Raw genomic sequence first — 27125 nt, forward strand, 5'->3', positions numbered from 1 at the left:
TATTTTGGAAGGTTATTTCTTCCACTCCTCCCCAGGAAGATTTATACTCTGTCTTCTCTAAATGCTGAGAGCAAGTCCTATTTTTAAAAGCCTCCAGAGAAGATGCTTCTACAAAGAGATGGGATGACAAAGTTTTGCCCTTTGTAGCATTCCCAGTGGAGCTAATCAGCCAGGTGTCTGATCTCCATGGCGTCTACCTGACTCCCTTTCCCCCATAGGACTGAGCCCCTATCGGAAATAACTGCAAGCCCAGTACACCTTTAGAGGTTTGTTTTTATTTTGTTTGATTTTTTTTTCCAACAGAGAAATTCCTTCTGCTTACTGAGTAAAGTATAGCACTAGGATATTGGTGGTGATTCCCAGAAGTCTAGGTAGCTCAGAGCCTTAAACATCACTTAAGAGAAAACCTTCCAACCTTCTTCCTGTCATTTACTGCCTAGCAGAAATGGCCCAGGTTCCCTCAAACCACGAAGTCTTCGGTTACTTTCTGTAGCATGTTGTATCAGCATATCCAGTGACCTTTCTACTCCACCGTTGCTGTCCCTCGAATCAGATCTGAAAAGTGTCTACCTTTGCAGAAAAAACAAATGAAGTACAGTTTTGCCCAGGATAACCCAGTAAAGTAGTGATTGGCTGAGAATGCAGATCTGAAGGCTCTATCCTATTAAGTTTATATCATTCCAATTTGATTCAAGGTTTTTTATTCATAATAGGAAAGATAATGTCACTGCCACGAATCATGAGGCACCTTCTCATCAGAAATTAGCAAAAAGCAGATGCCACACTAAGCACTTGGTGCTTTAAGGACAAGAAATTCTCTAGTAGTCTGTATATTGGGCCAAAATGGGGTTTCTTAGGCTTGAGAAACAAAACTTGCTTGAAAAGTGTTTGTTTACTTTTATTTATATTATTTTATTTCATTCCATTTCATATTATCTCAGTATTTCATTTATTTATTTATTTTTCTGACTCCTTTAGCAGGTCTTCTTCTCCTGCTCTTCATGATGCAGAACTGGCAATTATTTTCAGTTGTGGCTATTTAGAATGTTACATGATCAAAAATCAGTGCTTCCTGTATAGGGCAGCCTACATAGAATTAAGTACTAACTATCCATTTCCCCCTGGAAGGTTATGATGCCTTTGCTGCTATCCTATGCCATTGAAAGGCACAAACTAGATAGAATGGGGGACATTTGCACTCTTGGTTCCTTTCTGTGAACAAAGTGTGTTACTGACCAGACACACCTCTGGTAACCAGGAGCTTGGCTACTTATGCAAAGAAATGTCATCAGAGACTGTACCCCTTTAGCCAAATTCTAATGCTAAAACCAAAATGGGATGTTATTTTGAGGGTTTTGTTTCCTTTCGCTGAACTATTTATATCTTTTTAAAAACTTCATTGTAGTAAAAAAATATAAAATTTACTATCCTGACCATCTTAAGTGTACAGTTCAATAGTGTTAAGTATATTCACATCGTTGCGAAACAGATCTCCAGAACTTTTTTGTCTTACAAAATTAAAACACTGTACCCATTAAACAACTCCCCTTTTCCCCTTCTCCCAGCCCCTGATAACTACCATGTTGCTTTCTATTAATTTTACTACTTCAGATACTTCATATCATGCAATCATATTTGCCTTTATGCGACTACTATATTTCACTTAGCACAGTGTCTCCAAAGTTCAACCATGTACCATGTGACAGGGTTTTCTTCCTTTTTTAAGGCTGAATAACATTCTGTTATATTGGCGTGTGTGTGTGTGTATGCGTGTGTGTGTGTGTATATATCTCACATTTTCTTTACCCAGTCATCTGTTTATCTGTTTACTGACACTTGTTTGCTTTCACCTCTTGACTATTGTGGACAGTGCTGCTATGAACATGGATGAGCAAATATTTCTTGAAGACCTTTCTTGTGAATATTTTGGATATACGAATGCTATGTATTGATTTTTTTCAACTTATGGACTAAAACAGAACAAGCCTTTACTATAGTAAATGCGGTGATACTCTTCATTAAGCAAACAAAAAAAAATCAGAGATTTATTCTCTGACTCATCACAATATTCCTTCAGCATAGATTGGTGGAAAGTATTACCTTCCCCATTCCCTGGATAGGAAAATTGGAGCAGAAATGTTACTTCACCTAGCCAACCAGCCATGGAGCCTGGCCTTGACTTCAGATCTGCTGATTTCTACTTATGTGCAGTAATTGACATTGGGGCTTAATTAAGAAACTGTGTTCCAAACGAAAAGATTTGCCATTATTTGGGCAAAGGCTTGTTGACTTTGGCATGAGAACCAAGTGTCACACTTTCCTTTGACAACTGTGAATATTCTTGTCCAGTTGGTATATATTTCCAAGAATGTTTCCCATTGGCCTATTTTGGATTCCATTTACAAAATGTTAAGGGATAATAACATTTACCAAGTACATGTCTGAAAGTTTGCACTGAAATATTCCACGCTATGCCCCCCCCAACAACCATTCCTTTTTTTATTTATCCTTAAATGCTCTTACACCTTCAGTATTCTCACAGCCCTTTTGTTCTGCCTCAAAGTCAGACCCTTCTCAATTCCTGCCTCTATATTAAGATAAATAACCAAAAAATCTTCAACTTGCCATCTTGTTATGTAAGTCCAATGCTGACATTATTTCTTTTCTCAGCTCTGCCATTGGGGGCTGAGATTTCGAGCTGCTGCTCGAAATGAGCATTCCTCATCTCCTTTCCATTTCATAAATGTGGATGCTCACTGGTTTTCCTCTTATTTGGGTTCCCCAAGCTTATCTGCTTACTGGTTTGCCTTTCTATGTATGCATGGTCAGATGTCAAATGCATCTGTATAAGAGCATGAGCATCCCAGAATAGACAGTTCCTTGGAAATACATTCATCCTCCCAAAACCTGTAAGGGAAAAGAAACAGCTGCTTAGGAGCATGCATTTAAGATGTGCCAAGCAACAAAATGCACCATCCTGCTTGAATTCATTTACCAAGTAATATGTACAATGCTCCTCTTAGTTGTTGTCTGATAGGAATGTGTATATAATGTCAAAAAAGCAGGACAAACTGTCTGTTTTACAAAATATATTTATTTTAAGTGTCTTATTTTCTTACAAATGTCTATACTCTATCTGCATTATCCTAAAAAATAAGCGTGCTTCTTTCTCTTGTAATATACTTGGCAAACATGTCCATGAAAGTGAATTATGTCAGTGAAGTAGATGCTAATCTTTGGAATGTAAAACTATCTTTTCTATTAGACAGTCAGAAAGGTAAACTGTTATAGGAAGTGTGGGGACATCACAGTGCATTTGTGTATCTAACAAACTTATTGAGCACACACGGTGTGTCAAATGCTTATCACAGCCTCTGAAATATTAATAATCCCTTTTCCTGAATAGTGTATGCATAGCTTCTATAACTTGATCCATCCTCTCAGTTATTAATTTGTATATTTGTCTCCCTCCCTATACCAGTGATTCTTAACTATCTGGCAATGTCTAGAGACACTTTTGATTGTCAAAACTGGGAAGATGCTATTGATATCTAGTGGGTAGAGGTTAGGGATGCTGCTAAATAACCTACATTTCACATGACTTCCCTCACAACTAAATATTATCAGCCCTCAACATCCAGTGCTGAACTCGAAAACTGCTCCAGGCTATGAACCTGGGGAGCAGGGACTGTGTCATGGTCATCCTTCTAACTTCACTGCTTCACACGTAGAAGGGGCTTCCCAAGTGGTGGCAGTGAAACTGCTGTGGAAATTTCAGGCCGGCAAAGATGAATAGGACAAGGCTGTTTCCTAGAGCCTTGCTACTCAAATGCAATCCATGGACCAGCAGAATGGCTATCACCTGGGAAGTTGTTAGAAATGCAGAATTTGAAGCCCCACACCAGACCTACTGCGTCAGAATCCTCATTTTAACAAAATTCTTAAGTGATGCAGATGCACTTTAAAGTTTAGAAGCACTGACCTAAACATGTTAGTGTCAAACGGATGGGGTGGGTAGGTGGAAGATTCTCAAAAGCAGAAGTCCATGTTCACCTGACAAAAATAGGCAAAGGAATTCCACCTGGATTCATCTCTGGCGGGCGCATGAGGTCTAGGTGAGCATCGCTGAGCCCAGAAAACAGCTAGTGTTGGGGATCTCAGAGCCCCAGTTGCAAACCCAGGTGAAACAATGCAGCACCAACAGATTAGAAGACAGTGGAGGTGATCAATGAGCAGACACGGCAGCACATGAGGCAGTGGCTGGGTCAAGAAAAGGGGCACGACGAGACTCTAGGCAGTTCATGTTGAAGAGGATGCCAAACCGCGCTGAAAAGGAGGCTGACAATGGGAAAGGACAGGCCATGTGCCAAACCCAGGAGAGGCCAAAGCTCTGAGACTGCGGGGGTGAGAGGCAGCAGCCCAGACTGGCTACAGGCTGTTCATTCCATCGTCTGGGTGGCTCAGGTTCATTAGGAGAATCAAGTTACTCAGAATCCTTATGCGATAGTCCTTCCAGGACTTGATAATGTGGTAATTAACATAGGGATTCCAGAAATGCCTTGGATTTGAGTTCTGTCTATAACAGGGTGATGTGTCTGGAATCTGGATATTGAAAATTGCTATTCCAACAGCCTCCTTATTTCCTTCAAGAAGGATCAAGTGGACTAAAACTCTAATCAAAAGGGCAAATATGGACTAGATGGAAGGACATCTCTGAAGGGCCAGTTATGATAGCATTTGTCAGATTTTCCAGGGGCTCTTCTGTAGTTACCATTAAAACACTACCATGTGTTTGAATATTATCACATTATTAAAGCTTATGAGAGATACTAAATGACTCAAATATTGTGCTTCTGTTATTTTGCATTTATTCAACAGCTCCTGGAGCCCTTTCATAAGGAGATGTTGACCTCCAGCTTATCTTGGTAAATGACGTCTTGTTGATCCGGGTGCCTGTCACAACCTAAACATGACCTAGAACATTTTACTTGCTCTGAAAGAAAAAGGAGAATTGTCTGCTGCCCAGACTGTGGTTAGAGGAAAACACAAGCTCCTTTAATAGAGCAACTGGCCTTCCTTTTCCTGCTTCACGTTACCTTCAGCAATTGTGTATGTCTCAGGCTTATCTCAGACCTGAACAAAGTGAGGTCTGGAAAACCCAGAATCCCCCTCGTATTGAAAAGAGGACAGTGGCTCAGTCTTGTGGGAAATCACCAAGGATTCCTCCGAGTCCATTTTTATAGCAAATTATACATCTGGATTGTACCTAAAACTTTATTTCGGCTTATAACTAGGCCTTGCAAGTCAACTGATTGCCATGTGTTTTTCTCTTCCCCTAGCACCGTTAGGAGCACACAGGAACATATGCAATCAGATACCTAGAGGTTCCCCAAATTTGAGATGGTCCAAGAAAGACAAAGTCAAGTTAGTGGAGTATTTTGTCTTTAACATGGGCTGTACTTGCCAGAACTCAGTGTGTTGTGCCCGTGCAGTGCATTTTGTAGCAAAGCTATCAGTGGGTGCCTAAAATATATCTCTTCCTTCCACTTTCCCCAACCAGTGCTGGCCCCCTGCGAACTCTAGCCACCGATCAGGCTCAGAATGTGATGAATGTGTGTGCAACTAGCGGGTAATAACTCTTGAAGTAAAATCTCCTCCTCTTTGGGAAAGCTTCTTTCCTGCTACAGGGGTGTGGCAAGGCAGGGTGAGGGACTTCAAAACCTAGAATGGCTCAAGGTTTTTAAATTGAATGAACATAGCAGCGTATGGTCAGCTGAGAATTGCACTTCTGGAAATCATCACTTATCCAAAATAAATCAGATTTTGGCAGTGTGTAGTTACTGTATACAGATTCAATTCATTTTGCTAGTGCTTACAGTCTACAAGAAAGGAAGAATTGAAAATGTCTCATTGGTTTTCCCTCTTCTAAATGTTTAGATCTCCATGGGCTCCCAGGGCTTGCTTGACAGACTTATAATATCCTGTGGCCTAGTTTTAGAATGTTATGGATAAGGCCATTCTTGCAGGAGTAAGGTGGTATCACATTGTGGTTTGGAAGGGAACACTTCTTCACTGCTGGGGGGAATGTAAATGAGTACAACCACTATGGAAAACAGTGTGGAGATTCCTTAAATAACTAAAAGTAGAACTACCATTTGATCCAGTAATTCCACTCCTGGGTATTTTCCCAGAGGAAAAGAAGTCATTACAGAAAAAAGATACTTGCACATGCATGTTTATAGCAGCACAATTTGCAACTGCAAAAATATAGAATCAGCCCAAATGCCCTCAGTCAACAAGTGCATAAAGAAATTGTTTTTATATATGTATCATATATATGTATATATGATATATATGTTATACAGATATATATATACATATATGTGTGTAAATATATATGTTATATATGTATACACACACATATATGATATATATGCATCATATATATGTGTGTACACACACACACACACACACACACACACAATGGAATACTACCCAGCCATAAAAAGGAATGAATTAATGGCATTTGCAGCAACCTGGAGGGAACTGGAGATTATTATTCTAAGGGAAGTAACTCAGGAATAGAAAACCAAAGATCATATGTTCTCACTCATAAATGGGAGCTAAGCTATGAGGATGCAAAGGCATAAAAATGATACAATGGATTTTAGGGACTTGGAGGGAAGGGTGGGAGGGAAGTGAGGGATAAAAGACTACAAACTGGGGCTGGGTGCAGTGGCTTACACCTGTAATCCCAGCACACTGGGAGGCTAAGGCAGGTGGATCACTTGAGATCAGGAGTTCAAGACTAGCCTGGCCATCATGGCGAAACCCCTTCTCTACTAAACACACACACACACACACAGAGAGAGAGAGAGAGATTAGCCCGGTGTGGTGGCAGGTGCCTGTAATACCAGCTACTTTGCAGGCTGAGGCAGGAGAACTGCTTGAACCCAGGAGTCAGAGGTTGCAGTGAGCTGCGATTGTGCCACTGCACTCCAGCGTGGGCAATAGAGCAAGACTCCATCTCAAAAAGAAAATTGGGGTTCAGTATATATACTGCTTGGGTGATGGGCACACCAAAATCTCACAAATCACCACTAAAGAACTTACTCATGAAACCAAGTACCACCTGTTTCCCCCAAAACCTATGGAAATGAAAAATTTTAAAAAGAATTTTATGGATAAGGAACTTTCCATATCTGGACCTCAAGTGATCCACCTGCCTTAGCCTCCCAATGTGCTGGGATTACAGGTGTAAGCCACTGCACCCAGCCCCAATTTGTAGTCTTTTATCCGTCACTTCCCTCCCACCCTTCCCTCCAAGTCCCCAAAATCCATTGTATCATTTTTATGCCTTTGCATCCTCATAGCTTAGCTCCCATTTATGAGTGAGAACGTATGATCTTTGGTTTTCTATTCCTGAGTTACTTCCCTTAGAATAATAGTCTCCAGTTTCCTCCAGGCTTTTCCAAACCTGAAACTTTGAAGACAGTTATAGCCTGAAGGTAATCAGTTCGGATTCAGTTGGGCTAAGTTTTGGATTCATATTTATGTTCTAATACTAACTTAGCCACTAACAGCTTTGTGGCCTTGGACAAGTTATCACAACTTCAACTTCAGTTTCTTTATGTCTAAGATGGGACTTATAACATCCAGTTTATAGCGTTGTTTTAAATCTTAAAGGAAATAATACATATAGAGCACTTAGCAAATTCTCAGCACATAGAATTCAATGAATGAAGGTTATTATCACTATTTTTATCATTGTTATTATCCCAGGTCATGGAGCTAGTTAGTGCAAAAATCAAGATGCAAAGCTGAAGACCACCTATCTTCAGCCCTCTGAACTCCCTTGACCGTTTTTCTTCCTCTATATCCAAAAAATTGTAGGGATCAACCACATTTTCTTACCTCTTTTCACCTTGAAATATCCCTATCCTCAAAAAAAGGACAGTTACATATAGATTATTACTAAATATCAAGTAAATCGTCTTAACCTACTAGTGTGAGAAATGTGTTGGTAACTCATCACAGTTCTTTGCTCTACATATTTGGTTAAATACTTTGTCCTGGATTTTTAAGATCATTCTGCAAAAAAGGATACCCTATAAAGCAAAATGACTGCTGCAGCTGGATTAATTTCTCAACGGCTGCTGGTGTCTTCAGCCTTTTCCTGACTTTGCCCCTGGAGAGGCTTGTCATTCTTAAGGCCAGAAGGGCTAGGTTTCTGGTCTCCAAAATCTGAGCTCAAGTTCTAGTCTGGGGTGAAATTGAAGCCTCAGAGCATGAGTCTGAGGTTTGAACTGTGGAGAATTCCTGGGGTCAGAAGGGCACAGTGGGGCTCAAGAAACTAGTTTACCATGCATGTCTTGTTTCAGACTTATGCTGAGGCACGAAACAATACTTTGTTTTTATGGGCCAGCCTAGGAAATAAATAAGAAATGTAGAATGTCTTTTTTTTTATGGAATGGAACATTCTGGATTTTAAACACTCGAACTTCTAAAGCAGTGAAGCACATCCTGGCTCCACAGTTTGCTAGTCACATGACCTTGTATTAGGTATGTGACCTGTCTAGATTTGCTTTCTCATCTGTCAGATGGGTGTGATAACAAGAATGACTTTATAGGATTGCAGTAAGAATGGAACAAGATAATACTTAGCATTGTACTTAACATATACTTAGTATATACTTGGCATATATTTAATATGGGGAATCAAGCCCTAACTGTTGTTTTTTATTTTTATTTTTGTCACCAAAGCAAGCAGCATAGATCTTCATGGGCCCTCAGGGCTGGGTTGGCAGACTTAGAAGATCCTGTGGCCCAGTTTCAGAATTTTATGGATAAGGAACCTGTAACTTTGAGGACAGTGATAGCCTGAAGGTCTAAATACTTTGGAAGTATTGGTGCTGTATGCGCACTTCCTTTCCCAAAAGCCAGGAATGTGATAGAGTTATCTATGCATGCATGGGATGCAGGAGTTTGGGAGGCTCAGGGAGGCTCATAGGGAGATTCTTCTGGAGATTTTGCCACTATTTTGTCAACACAACTCTAAACTGATTAGTAGGGAGAGAGGTCTGCTCCTTGGCAATTCACCTTGTTTCTGTCCTAAGCATAGAAAAAGGCCGAGGGATTATTATGCTAAAACTCTCTTTCACCGAACTGCATTTCCACTTTGGAGGCTATTTGGGCAGAGGCAGATGGGAAGCTGTTGCAGGTGTAGCATAGAGCAATGGCATTGAAGGTGGGGCAGGATTTAGGCAAAGAACTCAGTCCCCAGATTCCTGGATCATCACCCTTACAAGTCCAAATGTTTGCAAATCACCTCTGCAGCACCTCTTCCTGAGAATTGAGCTAGCAATTTGTCATTTTCTTACATCTCCTTTGCCTTCCTCATGTCACATCCAGTTTCAGAACAGATCTTCCAGGGCTCCTTCAACTCAAGACAAATAATCCAATTAGGAGATGAGTTCAGCCACAATTCTATTAGAGCAAGAGGGAAAGAAAAGTCAAGAAATGAGGAGAGTCTGACTGCTGACAGTGCAATCTTGTGACTAAACCTATCTTTAATAAGTTTTTCTCCACTCTGTAGAATGCAGGCAGATCACTTAGGCAATCAACTCCCTTCATGGACAATGAGTGTGGACATCTTTCCTGGATCCTGATGCCAGGAGATGTAGAAACAAATGGTTTGTGACACAGAGTCACAGAGCCATTAGCTGGTAGGTGCAGCCCAACAGCCTCACATGGCTCTGCCACCCAGAAAGGTGGGGTGTGCGACACTTGCCAACCTCAAATCCAGGTCACTTGGTGAGACATACCCCAAGTAACTGTGTTGCTTGAGAATCAGGAGCCTGGAACATTGTGTTTTTCTTACTCTTTGAATAGCCGAGGCCTCCTCCCCAAGTAGATCCAGGTTCATTGCCACTCTCTTTACTCCCAGTATGTGGCCACTTTTGGGGGGAGTTAGATTAAAGGGGTGGGGTCAGCAAGGAGGGGAAGGAGAATTGATAAGGCCAAGGCCAGAGTGTGAACATCTAAATTGTTTATTCTATGTAGTCTTCAGAAACATCCATAAGTTCTAAATAAAGGAACATCTATTTTATTTCACCATCAGTAATTACTGTACAATTATATTTAAAATCCTATAAGCTTTTACAGTTTTCTGCATGCTTTCCTTTACCATCTCTTATGTCATCCTTACAGCAGTATTCCAGAGCACGTATGTTACCATTTTACAAGTTAGCGAAAACTTGAACATAGTGTTAAAACCATAGCCTTCTAATTTCTTTCAAAATAGATTAAATGGTAGGATTTATCTGGAACTAATCGAGAAGATTAATTCATCAGCTTGAGGGACAGCAGAATATTTGTGAATATTTTGTTACGTATTATTTTTCCTGAAATGAGTACTCCCCTGTGTGCCCCATTCTCCTACCCCCAAAATCCCTTAACTAATTACCTTTTTTATAGGAAAATATAAAGACTGTCTTCATAAAACCCATTACATTTAATCTGTTGAAAACAAAGTATACCCGGTTTTCCAATTCTATAACCAAATCCATTTAGGGAAAGAAAAGAGCCAAGTAGTCAGTGTAATGCGATTGCTAGCCAGAGCTTTGGTGGAAGCAGTTTGCTGGACAAAGTAGCCAATTTGTGTTTGATATGTGTGCCCAATTTTTATCACCCACACTAATTAGTCTCAGTCAGCAGAAAGAACACTGGGGTTTTTTAGGATGTACAGACCAGGCATGGTGGCTCACACCTGTAATCCCAACACTTTGGGAGGCTGAGGTGGGGTGGGTGAATCATCTGAGTTCAGGAGTTCAAGACCAGCGTGGCCAAGATGGTGAAATTCTGTCTCTACTAAAATCACCAAAAAAATTGCCAGGAGTGGTGGTGCACACCTGTAATCCTAGCTACTCAGGAGGCTGAGGCAGAAGAACGGTTTGAACCCGGGAGATGGAGGTTGCAGTGAGCTGAGATCGCACCACTGCACTCCAGCCTGGGACACAGTGAGACTTTATCTCAAAAAAACAAAAAACAGATTGTTAAATCATGTAACTTCATCTCAGTTGTGTTGGGAATTTTTCAGCTTAACATTTTATAATAGTAGCCCCTCCTCTTGAATTGAAGATGAGTCATTAAAGCTTCATTCATTTCTTGAGACTGTTACTCTACCAATGCTAAAATCACTGCACTTTCAATAAGGCGTTTTAGGATTTCTAAGTTTATGTATGGTAAACAGCTGGATGAAAAATTCAATTGCATTGTTTTTCCAAACTTACAGATGATTGGTATAAAGAAGATTAAGTCTTTAGATAAGTAATGAAAATGTTTGCTTTACACAAAGTAGAGACTATACAATGTTTTATCTCAGGATGTATTGATGTACTGAAAAAATGCATTTTAAATTTTTTCCAGAAAACTACTGAGTTATAAAAAATGGGTCATCGTCCCACTTTGTTACACAGTGGAAATGATAAATCTAGGTAGGATTTTATGCCTGAAAGAGAATCTTAAAATGTGTCAGTACATTTTTGTTTCAGATTTAGAACTCAGGTTTTTGGAGACTATGAAATGTGTCCAGAGTCATAGAGCAAGAAAGTGGCATAGCTAGGACTACAAAACAACTTTTTCAAAATCCTGAGACTCTCCCAATAGTTTATGAACATGTATTTATGTATTACATATTTATTATTGAACATGTATTTCTATGTCTTGCAGTCACTGGTTTTGAAACAGAATTAAGGGATGAATAGGATATAATGTCTGCTCTCAAGGAACCCAGTTTCAATTTCTATGTCTTTTGACACAGTGCCTAGTGGTAAGATCAGGAGAATACCATGAGTATCATGTGCCTTCAGTTCACCAAGACATGTAAGAAAAAAAATTAATTATAGTCACATGACCCAGATGTAGAAATATGAGGTCAAGGAGAGCTGGATTATGTAGCTCATTACCATTATCATTAATGTGTATGGCTTGATGTCAGCCTGGTCTAGAGGGAGTTTCTAGTGGAGAGCCATAGAACAGTTCTTGGCTAGGTGCATCCCATGCTTTGTCAACTACCTGGGTGAAAATATAGGTTAATTGGTGAACTTGATGATGACATAAGTGAAGGAAAAAGAGCAAAGATAGCTCATGGCAATTTCAGCATCAACAAACATTTCCCACAGGATGGGGGATTAGTCAAACATAAAATAAATAAAATATAACAAGAGTAAACATAAAATATAGCATGACAACTAATATAATTTATTAAATGGTTTAATTTTTATTTACATTGAAAATTTTAGCAGAGTTCTGTCTTTAACTTTGTTTTATTTGGTATAAAGAAAAATTTAAAAATAATCAGAAGTAGGATTTAGGAAAATTGTACCACAAATTGGATTACAAATAAAAAAGGGAAAATTTTGGCTTTGGGAGCTTCAGTTATGCCCAGTTCCCTATGACTTACTTTATTTCTTAAAAGTGCTTTTAGCATTCTATATAGAGGCAAATTTTGACTTTTTTCTGTTTGCCCTAAAGCAGCAGCCTGAATTTTGTACATTAAATAATGATTCCCTTATATTCCATTGTTCTGTAGCACCTTCAAGTTGCTCAGAAGAAGGAAATGTCATTCCTAGAAATTTTGAGACCTAGTCATTTCGCCCTTGGGGTCTCCTAGTTAAGGAAAAAGTAACCGAAGCACTTTCTAGCATGTATTTTTTCTAGAGTCGTTTTAATATGTTTCAGTTGCTACAGAGGGAGTACTAACATACATTGCAAATCAGATCCAACTAAATGAATTAAGGAGAGTGAATTGAGGCCCATTTCTTATTTCCTTGCAAAACTGAGTAAATTATTAGGTTTTGTAGCCAAAAACCCAGGAGCAATAACAAGCTCTATAGACAATAAAGGCAATTCTCAAATTCTCATTGTGGTGCCTGGGCACTAGAAATGCCTTTCTCTATATACCACCAACACCCTCCTTTCCTTGGGTACACTGTCTCTCTTCCCTTCTCCTCCTGCTCACAAAGGCAAGCTCTTTCAGAAGTACGCAGAGAGGGCGATTTTGGCCTTCAGTTTTAATGATAGCTGTCTTTAGACATAATGAATTCTAAATGTAGATTATTTGTGGATGGTCTGAGAGTCAAGAGTTGGTGTTAGTAGGGGCTTGTTAAATATATTTCCTTTATAGGATTCATAATCTTTCAATCACATTATCACTATATAGGAGTTAATAAAATCCAGCGTCAATATTTCATGATTCACAGGTGTTTCTTGTGCCTCATTTCATTCTTATGATCAATATCTGCTGGACTGTAATCCTCCCTTTTAGCATCTGTCACATAAATGACTTTCTGTATGATGCTAATTAAGTAAAATGAATTTCAGGACAAAAAATTTTCCCACTTCTTTACTAATGTTTATAGATAGATATTTAGAAGGAAATGCACAAATTATTTTAGAATGACATAGTATACACCAAATCATTACAACTTTTATTATGATTTTTACATTCAATATGTTACTTTTTTGGTGGGGCATGGTGGCTCACTCCTATAATCTCAACACTGTGGGAGGCCGAGGCGGAAGGATCTGTTGAGCCCAGGAGTTTGAAACTAGCCTGGGAAACATAGCAAGACCCAGGCTCTACAAAATAATTTTTTTAAATTAGCTGGGCATGGTGGCTCATGCCTGTAGTCCCAGCTACTCGAGAGGCTGAGGCTGGAGGATCACTTGAGCCCAGGAGTTTGAGACTGCAGTGAGCCATGATTGCACCACTGCACTCTAGCCTGAGTGACAGAGTGAGACCTTGTATCAAAAAAAACATAATTGTTTCTTAAATAACTTTTCAATCCATTCTTTATTAAACAACTTTATCTTTATGGATTATCTGTAGTTATCATTTTTCTCATGTAATATGCTGTGTGTCTAAAGATATTTGGGAAAAGTTCTGAACTTAACATAGTATAACGTTTTTCTGTTCCTTTTTTCACCCCAGTGGAAGCCATCTATTCAGAACTTTATATGTGCTACATACAGATTATACGTACATGTGACTATAGACCATATTAAATTGAATTCCTTAATAACATGTTTTAATTGTTAGGAAACAAAATTATGAACAGTAAGTGCTATACCTTTTTAGTTATTGTTTTTAAAGTGGGGGTGAAATTGCATTTAACTTTATTTTATAAAACCAGGCATACATAACTTTTTAACATTTAAGAATATAAAATTAAAACAATTGAGACTTTTTTTAAAGAGTAAAAGGGGAAAGTTCTCTTCAAGAGTCTGCTTATAAGCAAGAGGTGACGACGCTTGGTTGAACAGATTCTTCTAGACCTTTGTAAGGAATGTATCTCTCTCTCTCTCCCTTTCTCTCTCCATATATATATATATATATATGCAACTTGCTTTTTTATTCAACCTAAAAATATGCCCTAGGTGTTTTATCAGTAAGTTTGGGTCTACTTCATTTTTTAATGGCTGTCTGAATTCAAACCCTAGCTTAGCCACTAAATACCTCTGTGGTCCCCTACAAGTTACTTTACCTTATCTTTAAAGTAGGGAAACTAACTGAAGATTGTTGTGGTTTTGAAGACAAATTGAGTTATTATGTGAAAAGTGCTTTAGAACAATTTCTGGCAGATAGCAAATAATCAATATGATAAGAAAAAAGAAACCTCAAATGATGGACATTAAGTTGTTTCCAACTTAAAAAAATGATGCTGCATTAAAAATCTTTATGCACTTGTGAAACTTCATCTGTAAGATAAACTCTTAGAAGTAGCATTGCTACATCAAAGAATACACATAATAGTCTCCTTGTCCATTTTGAGCATAAAGATATCTCAGTGCAGTTTGAGGTGAATGAGCAGCAAATTCTAGTTGGTTTCCCTCTTACCATTCAGGGCTTTATTGAAAACTTTAAACTGGTTGCTGTGGATTCTGTTGATCCCAACACTTTCTATACTCCAAACTCACTAAAGCTGCCATATACACCTTGATCTTTGCGCCCAATCAATGCTGTTTCTAAAATAACATCTGGATACTCTGTTTTACGACTGACTCAGTAATGTTACAAGTTTGATTTTTTTTTTTGTTTTTGATGACAGAAAATTATGTAAATGAATATACCATAGATAAGTCTACATACCCTACTCCATCTATATGCCTCTGCACTGATAGCAGTAGAATAGTCACTAGCAAATTGCACCTAATCGAGGACTTTTCAATTGCCTTGAAGTAACCAGAGAGAAACTAGGTCAAAAGCTTAATAGAGCTGCTTTCTCTGCCCTTCACTTAGCATCAATAGAGTGATTTTCCTTGCTCTTACAAAGCCCTGTAAAGCTAGATATTAGGTCCCTCATATTAAGGGAAGAGAGCAATGTTTAAATTTTACCTAAAGGATATGCTCCTATTGAGAAAAATGTGATTTAAAACATGAATGACTGAAACTTCCAGTGACTAGTATACAAACTCTAAAGCTCCAAGTTTAGATTAAGATTTATTTAACTGAACACAGTAGCATCAATATACAACTTTATTTGCAATCCAGAGTTATGGCTGTCAATTTTTTGCAGAGTCTTCATTTATTTACTTTTATTTTTTAAAATTCTTTAATGTGACAAATATTTATGTAGCTCCTACTTCATGTTAGCATCCATGTTCCCTGCCTTTGTGAGGCTTTCATGCCTTTGTGAGACTTTTAGATGAACCAAAAGTACAAATGCAGATTGTGAGAAAATGCTATAAAAATTAACGAGGTCAGTAGACATTGAATAAGAGGATCCTGAGTTAAGTTAGGTGTTCAGGCAAATGAACAGTGGAGGAAAAGCATTCCAAGGAAGAAGAAACAGCATGTGTAAAGATTTTCTGGCAGAAAACAACAACAACAAAATAAGATCTACTCTAAGAAGGGAAAGAAGGCCTCTGAAATGAGGAGCAGAGTGATCCAGAGTTAAGATGGAAAGGCACACAGGTCCTCTTTTCTCATGATCTATGGTTTCTCAAAGGCAGTTGAGATCAATTTCCAAATGCGTATTCCCTGTGCCCTACCTGACAGTTCACTAGATGAAGGAATAGATGTTGTTATTACAGAGTTTGGTAAGAGAACAGGCAGCGTAATATAACTTTCTTTTTCTATTCTGTTAGCACTATTCAAAGTCTTAAATCTCCCAGTCCAGCAGCCTTTTCCTCAGGATGACTTAACAAAAGACAAATAAAAAAGTACAGTGGTGTGTTGAGAGGGGAACCATTATTTTCTGAAGTCAGTTGACAGAAGGCTTCCAAGGTCTTATTGATTTAATAGATCACAGTCACTCCTGTGGGTGCACTTCTCTCCATTACGTCTTCAATCCACACTGTATTATATTCTGAAATGAGCCTTCCTGGGATAGATTTGTCCCCATGATGGATAATCATGTAAATCCTGGCAGGTGACCAAGTATGTCTCTAGAGGGGTGGCTCTGGAAGCAGCTGTTCCACAGCAGCATAACCCAAAATCTAGCTTAGACACTGGAGACAAAGCCCAAAGCTCTATGTGAGAGTCCCTGTTTGTTTGGCAGTTTCATTGTCCACGCCTCCAAAAGGCCATCAAATTATGAGGCAGGGGAAATCATGAGAGACAGGATGGATCAATAGTCTGGCTTGTCAGCCGTAGGCTTTTGACGGCTTCTCTTGTGTACATTAGCATCAGGGGTACAAAAGTTCTGAAAAATATATTTTCTTTTGTCAATGCCCTAATGAGAGCGCATATGTCATAGAAAGAGGAGAACCTTGTATATTGGTCTCATGGTTTAGTTTTTCCTCCCTCTTTTTAAAATTTCTTTCCACTGTACCACTTGTAAAACTCTTTATGTGGTTTCTATTTAACTGACCATGTACTTGTAAAGACTAGAAATAAAATAATAATTAGCTACCTGCATGTGCTAGAAGTTAATATGATGTTAGATCTCTGATATATGTCGATTATAAAGGTGCTTTTAATGGTTTGTATCTTGGAAAGATTTAGAGCTCGTGGTGTTAAAAAAAAAAAAAAAAAAAAAGGTAAAGATGTCTTGTCCAGCAATCAGGGTGTTGTGACTGAATATGACTTCAACCTCGCAGTGAAATTTAAGAGTACGTCCATTTTAGCTCATCTAATGAAAATATGATAAAAATGTTTATATTAACTGAAAAATCCAATGGATAAATGCACTAACATAAAATAATAAAAGGTGCATTGAGAGACATTGGAAGTTATTCTTTAAATATTTGAGATCATGTGGTTCTTTCAGAGGTGATTTTAGCAGTACTTCTCTGGACTGGCAGGTGGGCAAGTTTGCTCATGTGGCATTTTCAAAATGCACATTCAAATTGTGCCATTTATAGAGGTCCACTCCTCTTTCCACAAACCCCTGCCTCTTTGAGTAAAACTATCCTAGTGACTCATCTACAAATGGGAGTGGATCACATCATGCTGTTGGCACCCTGGGCTTTTTCAAGGAACTGCCAGCTTGAAACCTAGGAAACTTTCGGAATTTGAGCAGGGTAACTTATCTTTCTATTGCTGATGCAAAGCATTGATTTACTTTTTAAATTGTTTATTTTATGAACACAGTGAGAAACTCAGCTATAAAGCTGTGTCATCATACCGGTGACTTCCATAAACTCAAAATCACTGATTGAACACTTTGGACAAGCCTTCTCGATATTCATCTGTGGCTTGACATTTTAGACTGGAAAGTTTGTTTGAGAAAATACTCCTAATAATCAACAGCACAAAGCTTCTTCATGACTGAAAAGAAGGGTCTTCTTAGAAAGATTGTGATAAAAAGACTGAAAGAAGTTGCCTACATCCAGTTCCCTTATAAATAAAACTATAGTTTGTACTATCATCACTAGAGACCTACCAGAAATTCCAATCCTGATGTTCAATTGACATAAAATTTACCTGCTGTAGATTACATTGAATTTTTATGTCTAGAAAGTTTGCCCACTGATGGGACTTTTCTGTCATAGGCATAAACCTTTTCATCAAAGTTGCCAGAGGAATCCATTAGAGTTTAACCAATTTGCTTGAAACTTTCTGTTCAGTTTTTTAACTGGTATGTATCAAAAGGGAAGACAGGGATATACCTATATAGACTGAAATATCCATATGGGATATGCATATAGGACTTCCAAACATCTAAGAAATAAAGAGAAGAAAGTTGTTATTACTCATTATTATAGCTATAGTAATGGGTATTTTAGGATCCTTCAAATCCTGTTGACTAACACATAAAATTACCTCTGGCAAATAAAATACTTTTTGTTTTCTGGATCCAAAAAAAGATACCATTGTTTTTAAAATATCCATTTTTCTTCACTGTAATTCTATTTTTGAGTATTTAACGTGGACTTATGGATAGTTAACCAGGCAAATGTGAGAGCAGCAAGATCTCCCAGGACGCACATTATGGTAAATCTGGCCCACACTCTGCTGCCGTCTTTTTCTTTGAGACTATGCATCTGCTTCTCTAGAAACATATGTTCTATAGAAGGGGATGAAGAAATTGTTGTGCAAAGAAAATAAAGTTTAAAATCTAATGCTATCTCAAAACTTTGTGAGAATCAGTGCTATATATGGGTCAACTAGAAGATGCAGAATTTGCCTGAAACTACTAAACCAAGATAAAAACAAAGAAACCTTTTTTTTTTTTTTTCAGCTGCAGTTCTTTGCCTTTCGTACTGCATTTCCCATTCTTTCACTTTCATTTCATCCAGGCACCTTGCAAGGCACAGTAATGAAGAGGATATGGGGTCTCCTTGACTTAATGGAACCAACAGTTTAGGTGGCAGTCCAACCTGAGACTAAATAATAAGCAAAAACTCCTCCTCCTTCCTTTCCCTGCCAAATTGACTTATGTCATTTTAAGTTCAGTATTACAGGCCTTTTAATTATCCAATGAAACACTTGCTCAAGACTTCTCCTAGCACCAACTACCTAAAAAATATGTTTGTCTTCTAATCTACTTCCTCATCTCCCATTCCTGTCTGCTAATCTGATCATTTTTTCCTCTTTATTTTTAAATTTAATTTAATTTTATTTAATTTAATTTAATTTAATTTTATTTTATTTTTGAGACTGAGTCTCGCTCTGTCGCCTAAGCTGGAATGCAGTGGCACGATCTCGGCTCACTGCAACCTCCACCTCCTAAGTTCAAGCAATTCTCCCTTCCTCCCCTCCTGAGTAGCTGGGATTACAGGCATGCACCACCAAGCACCACCAAGCCCCTCTAATTTTTGTACTTTTAGTAGAGACAGGGTTTCACCATGTTGGCCAGGCTGGTCTCCAACTCCTGACCTCAAGTGATCTGCCCGCCTCAGCCTCCCAAAGTGTTGGGATTACAGCCATGAGCCACTGCACTGGGCTGTTTCCTCTTTTTTTAATAACTTTTTTTTGTTACCTTTCTAGGGAACCAATATATATTTAATGGGATTGTCTGGAGACGGTAGCTCAATTCCAATGACTGGCTACAAAATAAGGCATTTAGGGATTCAAAGCAATCTGGCAAGAAAGTTGTTAAGGTTTCTTTTCGTTTCTCTCACAACTCCCAAATGTGAAATCACATTTGTAACCTGAATAGAGAAGTTGGATTTTTTCCTTTTGCATTGTACTATAAACTAATAAATTTTCTAACCAGACCAGAAACATTATTACAAATAGTTTAACAATATTTTTCAGCAGACTCTGTCAAAGTAACTTATTTTTTTAAAAAAACAGGATTTGGTTAATCTACCTACTTTTTTATTCTTTTGTAGCTTATATCCCTCTACTTTCCCCAAAGGGGGAAAATGATATTGCGTAAAAGTTTTATAATACATTTGACTGAAAAAAAAAAGAATCAATCATCGTATTTTAGCATTACATTTAGTTATGAAACTAATATGGTTTATAGAACATATGATAATATTGTCCAGTCAAAAGATATGGTCATTTTGGCACAGTGGCTCACGCCTAATCCCAACATACTGACATTTTGGGAGGCCAAGTTGGGAGGATCACTTGAGGCCAGGAGTTTGAGACCAGCCCAGGCAACATAATGAGATCCCATCTCCACCAAAATATATATATATATATATATATATATGATTACTTAGTAGAGACATTTTCGAAGTAAAGTATTTTTTAAGATTCTGTGGGATCAAAAAAGTATTTGTTCACTTTTACCCAGTGGTGTGCTGGTAAACTAGCTCCAAACATCCATCCCCAAAGAAAAGTCCTGATTTGTAGCATTTGCCTATACCCATGATGTAAATACTATGTGGATGATTTCTAGCCACCAACATGAAGTCACTAAACACAGAACTGGGGAGAGGTATACATAACTGACTCCCATGATGAACTGGCTGCAGCACAACACAGGGGTTATTCTCCCTGTGAAGTTTTCCTCAGCTTGGGTGTTTCAGCTGAGGTAGAAGTGGAGGGGAGAGGAGTAGGGGCTGGGGAGAATATTAGCCAAGCCATGACCAGCAAGAATATCTCACACTAATGAGGTTGCACTGAAGCCAGATCATCCCTGGTGGAACTCCTGCCATTTCTCTTTTCCTTTAGTTGAGCAAGTATTCCCTCTGAAGCCTATTGTAAAACCTTATCTCTATTTCAGATTTTTAAATAGCAAATGATTAGCTTTCCTAAAATGTGATTCTGTTAAATAAAAACAGCAGGTGAAAAGTTGATTTTAAAGTTGCAGGTCATATGTGTGAAATCCTAGGAACAATTCTTGAGGGGTCTATTATTTGTTTTTAGATGAAAATTCATGAAAACACTATCATGAATGCAAACCCCAAGGCACTTGTATTACCAGAACAGACCCTCTTGCCTGAAGCAGTATGCAAGGTTTGCAGAGTCTGCAGGGAAGCAGTGAGGATCAGGACAGCAGAAGGGGAAAGCAGAAGTGGTTTCCAAGCCAAAGGACCAGGAGCTGCTTTCACACTAAAATTTACTTCTTTTTATTTTCCTGGTTGCTTCAGGACAATACCCATCAAAGTCTCATAACCTGTGTGTTCTTCCTTTTTCCAGAATCCCTTCAGGAGCCCTGATCAGAGCTGGGGTTTGGTGAGGCAGGGTGTTGTGAGTGACAAGCAGCAGAGCAAAGGGAAACATGCCTTCAGTTCCCACGCTTCCTCTCTGCCCTCTAGGACCAGGATGTCTCTTCATTATCACTGCTTGCAGAGCCCCATGCCAGTTTCCCATCCCTGAGTCCCTATCCCTCATCCTCCCCTGTTCCTCACTCCAGCCTTCATGGCCCTGTCCTCCCAGTATGGTAAGCTTGAGCTAAGATGCCCCCTTGTCCCTGCATGCACACACACACACACACACACACACACACACACATCATTCCTCTGCCAAGTCAGCTGAAAGAATGAGGAACTGGATTGCCTTCTGCAGGGAGCTTTGGGCAGGTGTATGTCTGGCATCCCAGATATTGTTCTTATTGGAACAATAGAACATCATGAGTTTGTATGCTGAAGTCTATGATTGAGGGTCATTATGGATAATGTCAGCTTCTGTGAGTGCCTGGCTCCTATTACATCACTGAGAACACGTATAGACTGCTGCCAACATATTTTGGAAACACAGCTGTTTTCTAAGCTGTTGATTCACTGACATCTCAACCAGCCACTGAATTCTACACCTAAACTTGCTTGTATTGCTCTCTAATTATTATATTTGTGTTTGTCTTTTCTACTAATTTAGACATCAAATGCTGAATATTATACTTTTGTCTCAAGGTGGTAAATATTTACCGAGAGACTGGTAACATGATGAGTGTTACATATTTTTTAGTGTTCTCTGCCAGACAGAGAAGCTGAGTGTGACATTGCTTACTGAGTTCCAAATTGTTTTAAATTCCTTTGATGGGAGGTAGATGACCTGTTACTCCTGTGAAAGAGGGTGGACATTACTTGAGAACCCTCAAAGTCATTCTTAAAGCCTAACTCCATGTCTCAAATTGCACTCAGATGGCCCAAAGGCCTGATTCCAGCCTGTCGTGGTTGCATCATCTTTCACTTGAATGTGCAAGGAAGAATACAGGTGCAGAGCTGGTTCAGTCATAACTTTGATCAGACCAATCAAGCACATGTGATGTATAAGACAACATGATCCATAGAGCACTGGTATTATCAGTTGCTCCATGTGTCACACAGTAGGTCCCTGGTTGTTTGGTTGCAGCTGAAAATTACTTTCAGAATGGTTGTGAAAAGTGTGTGTGAATATAGTTGTCCATCAGCTCCGGACCATGGAGAAAGTCATCAGTGGAACAGAAACACCAGTGTAAGGGGTTTGCTTTGTTTCTTAGGCTGGCGTTTAGTCCATTTGCCTTAGAACTTAAACTTCCCATCTTACAGACCAGTCGTTAAGGTGAAGCCAGGTCTTTTCTCTTTGTCCATCAAAGGCTGATCCACAGAGTTCACTGGTCACAAAGCTGTCTTCTACAATCAGGGATTGCATTTTAAATAAAATTCATGTAGTAGTCTTAACATAAGCATGTCTCAAGCATGGTTACCTCTCAAAATAAATGGTCTTAAGGCAATGGCAACTTAGAGGAGGTGCCCTCTGTCTTTCATATCCTGGTCTGATTTGTTGTATAGATGACAGTATGGAAGCTTGAATAAGGAACAGCTGAACAGAAGATGCCTTCCTGTGAACCTGGGGTTATCCCTATAGTGAAGCCTCTTCTCTTGAAGATAAAATGGAGTAAAAATAGTTTGAACGAAAGAGTCCACCTCTGGAAGCTGCAGAAGGCACCAGCGTAGGGAATTATATTCATTGACTGGACAGACATCTATTAGCTACTACTGTCTGTCATGTACTAGACGCTATTCTAGGCAATGGGTACTGAGCAGTAACTAGCACAGAGAACCAGCCCAGAGTTCTGAACTCTGGCTCCTAGGGAGCACTTCCCCTGGTCCTAACATTTTCCTCTTAAGAGTTTTCTGCCATACTACTTGCATTTCAAACATTATTTTGGCAGTTATTCTCTAATCAGAAGATCATATAAGGAACTTCAGGCAAAATATTCTGTTATTAAACAACATGAAAGAAAGAAATGGCAAGTACAAAGTTCTATCTATAATATATATTTTTATGCACAGGGACCAGTGTGATTTTCATTTCTATCTTGATTAACTAATTATTTTGTTGTTAAAAACCACGTTATGAATGACTAGTGAAGAGAAATGAACAAAACCAAAAGCACTGCAAGTTTCCTTACCTTGTATGAGCAAAATACCTTGTTTAACCAAGAGAGTAATTAACTTGGCACACAAGGCTTAGCAGAAAAGCCAAATTATCTCATGTGTAAACACTGCTATCTTCTTGTCTGTCTGTGGTAATGGGCCACTCTACCATTGTTATAGACTTGGATGAATCACACTCAGCATTTGTGGGGTGACATAGATAAAGCTTAATATTTAGACAAATTGTTACTATACTATGGGAGAAAGAGAGAGAGAATGTGAAAGAACCAGACAAACAACAAAAAAAGAAAACACTAGAAATTGGCTGCCTAAATCAGCCCCATAGTTTATGATGCTCTTATCTTTTACACAGTGTTTACTACTGCAAACATGGGTCTGTCCTTACATAGAACCCTTATCTTATAGTCTTGAAAGGGTTAAAGAGAATGGCTGTCAGATGTATATTGTAGTGATCAAAAAATAAAGGCTTTGGAATCAGCCCTAGGTTAAAAATCCCACTTTGTCTGTCTCTAACTGCGATCTTCTCAGGTTTCTATTTCCTCATCTGTAAAATGAGGACAATAATACCCAATTCACAGAGTTGCTACCAGAAGCTTAATAAATGTCTCTTGAAGGAAGCAATGCTGCCATCTCTCTGTTCCTGGAGTCCAGCTGACCATTTTTCAAAGATGATTGTGTGAGAGGCTGTATTCTATGGCTTATAAGGCTTATAATCATGTTATTGACTCTGACATTCTCTGGTTATAAAACTAGAGTATCAAAATGCATGAGAGCGCCTGCTCGGATAACCATCAGATGAACATGAAGCTTGCTCATCCCTGGGAGTACAGAAATCAGCTCCTTTTACCTCTTGAAGAAGTGGATACAGCATCCTCTACTGCTCAGTTGCATAAACCAGCACTTGTCCTTGGTGAAAAGTTGTTTGCACGGATGACATTTCTAAGACAAACTTCATGGGAAAAGAGATTATAGCGGCAGACTACACTTAGGAATTTAGAATAAGACCAAGCAACAAAAAATGAGAAATTGTGTGTGTGTGTGTATATATATATATTTTTTTTAATATTTATATTTATATTTATATATATTTTTCCCCAAAAGCTTTCAATTTAATTTATATATATAATGTAATAACAAAATATCTATATGTAGATATATAACAATATCTATAACAACATATATATAAATAGAGATGTTATAGATATTGTTGGCTATATATAGTTGGCTAGATATATATGTATCCATAGATATATATTTATATATATATAGATCTCTCTATATAAATATATGTATATGTATATATCATATATCATACATAAATATATGTATATGTATATATCATATATCATACATAAATATATGTATATGTATATATCATATATCATACATAAATATATGTATATGTATATATCATATATCATACATAAATATATGTATATATCATATATCATACATAAATATATGTATATATCATATATCATACATAAATATATGTATATATCATATATCATACATAAATATATGTATATATCATATATCATACATAAATATATGTATATATCATATATCATACATAAATATATGTATATATCATATATCATACATAAATATATGTATATATCATATATCATACATAAATATATGTATATATCATATATCATACATAAATATATGTATATATCTATATATAGAGAGAGATCTATATATATGTCAATATCTATAACATATTTCTCTAAATATATAGCGAGATCAGAGATGTCTCTATATATTTATATATAGAGAGAAATATGTTATAGATATTGGCATATAGATATAAACAACTTATAGAGATATATTGTTATAGATAGCTGTATCTACAGATATCTAGAGAGAGAGAAAGCACACTTTTGGAGAAAATGGAAACAATGTAATTCGTGTGCAAGACTTTATACAGATAAGAAATAGGTTTTTTAAATTAACCTCCTTAGGGTCTGAGCTATATTTGCAGAGTCATTCCATAATATGGCCAAGCCCACTGCTTCTCCTAAACCACTAGAACTACATTAACAATTACAAGCCTACTTTTTCTGGACTCTGCCAAAATACAGCTTTGCTTTTCAGAAAAATAAAAGGTGGGGGGTAGTAGATATGCCAGACCACTGACTGTTCCAGTTTTTATTTTTCTTCTGCCTGATCACAATTCTCTATTCTCCCGCCTTTCTTGTCAATGAAAGTCTAACCGTGTTCTATCTTCGGTGTCTATTGTTAGGAACGCTGTCAAGGATATAGTGGGCCTTCAGATTCTTCTGGAGAATGGGTTGTTTTGCATTTGGCAGAAAGGACAGCTGCAGTGAGCTGAGATAAAGAGCATGGAGCTCTGACTTTGATGCGTTTCAAGCACTGGGTGCAATAAAAAATTAAGCAACGTTCATTTTTCCTCTTTGTGCTTTGCCTTTGTTTTTGTTTTCTTTCGTGATTTTGGAAAGGGTTGTCACAAAAACAGTGCTGGGTATGTGAAAATCTTCTCAGTGCTATTGGCAGCTGATGACTCCTGTGTAGGTGTCTTTGAGAGGGAGGCTCTAACAAACACCTTTAAAGTGATCCCTGATGAACCATCTGGGTCTTAATACTCTCCAAATAACTCTTCGTTATTCTCTTTTATAAGCCATTGTCTGTCAAAGATCCAGATGTTTTACCATTTGTTGAACTTGTTTTTCAGGTTTATCAAAAAATCAGAGATAATAATATCATCAGGCTCTTACTATGACACCAGCATAGCTGGAAGAGAAGTCATGAAATCATTGGAAACACTAGCCTTACTGTATCTTCACTTTCACATCTTCTACCTCTCATTAGAGAACAAAAAGGAAAACATTTAATGTTTTTGGATTTTATTTTATTTTAACAGAGTGGACTAGTTGTTCTCTTATCATGTTACAACCTCAATAGCTTCTAAATCGTCTTGGAATCTAGTAGAATAGTTAACTAAGTAAAATTTGTGGCTTGATAAAGAATAAATGCTTTTTTGAGAATAAGTTGTGGTGAACTAATAAAAATCATGTCTTTTCAGGAAGAACCTTTAATAAGTCAGGATCATTTGGGCATTAGCACAGGCCATCACTATACAGACGAATAAATGATAAGGCTAACCCCAGGGTCTTCAAGATTCACTGGGAGTCCGGGGTATGGGATGGGAAGGATGTCTGCATCTGATTGGGCTTATAGTGGTTCAGAGTTCAACTTCTCCTTGCAGCCAGCATTTGGATACTTTTAATAGCTGTTCTCTGTTACTGGGCAGGACGGGACACAGAGAAAATGATGACCCTCTTTAAAATTCCTGGCAATTATTTCCTGCAAGAATGAGATTCCACCCCGGCCCCAAAAGCTACGTCATGTTTTTATTTCGGTACTAAACGGAGCAAAGGAGCGTGCAAAAATGAAACTGATGCATCTCACCTAGCATTGCAGTTAATGGAAAGGAAATCTCTTGAGAGCAAGGTCTATTTTTTATTTTTAATCTTGGGTAATAATAAAGTTGGCAGTCTGTATATGCCTGAGTGCGTAAACAAATGTACATAGGCAAACTTTCAAACTAGACATCCTTTGTATCAGTAAGATGGATGCTCAAAGTCTTGGGTAATACAGAGATACAGAAGAGACAGTCTTTACCCTTGCTGAGTGTGAAAAGATCCTTCGTTTAGTAACTGTAACAACCATTCTTTTTATTGTGTTTTGTGTCTGGGGTGAGCAAGCTGAATTCTGGATTTCATTCCAGATCAGCAATTACTTCTTATTACTAATCCAGTCTTAAGGATTTACAGAATGTTTTTCTTTCAGATTTAGTTAAATTTCCCAGCATGCCTCTGAATGAGGTAAGAAACATACATGTCCTAGAAGAAAAAAAAGTCAGAAAAAGTGGC

The 27125-nt window shown here is 38.0% G+C and overlaps 1 protein-coding gene across 22 annotated transcripts in view; it reads left to right on the top strand.

Moving 5' to 3' along the window:
- SLC8A1 (solute carrier family 8 member A1) overlaps nucleotides 1-27125 on the top strand; it is a 414612-nt gene that overhangs the window by 203372 nt on the left and 184115 nt on the right. The window lies entirely within an intron of this gene.

This window comes from Gorilla gorilla, chromosome 12 (genome assembly GCF_029281585.2).
Source record: "Gorilla gorilla gorilla isolate KB3781 chromosome 12, NHGRI_mGorGor1-v2.1_pri, whole genome shotgun sequence".
Lineage (NCBI taxonomy): Eukaryota > Metazoa > Chordata > Mammalia > Primates > Hominidae > Gorilla > Gorilla gorilla.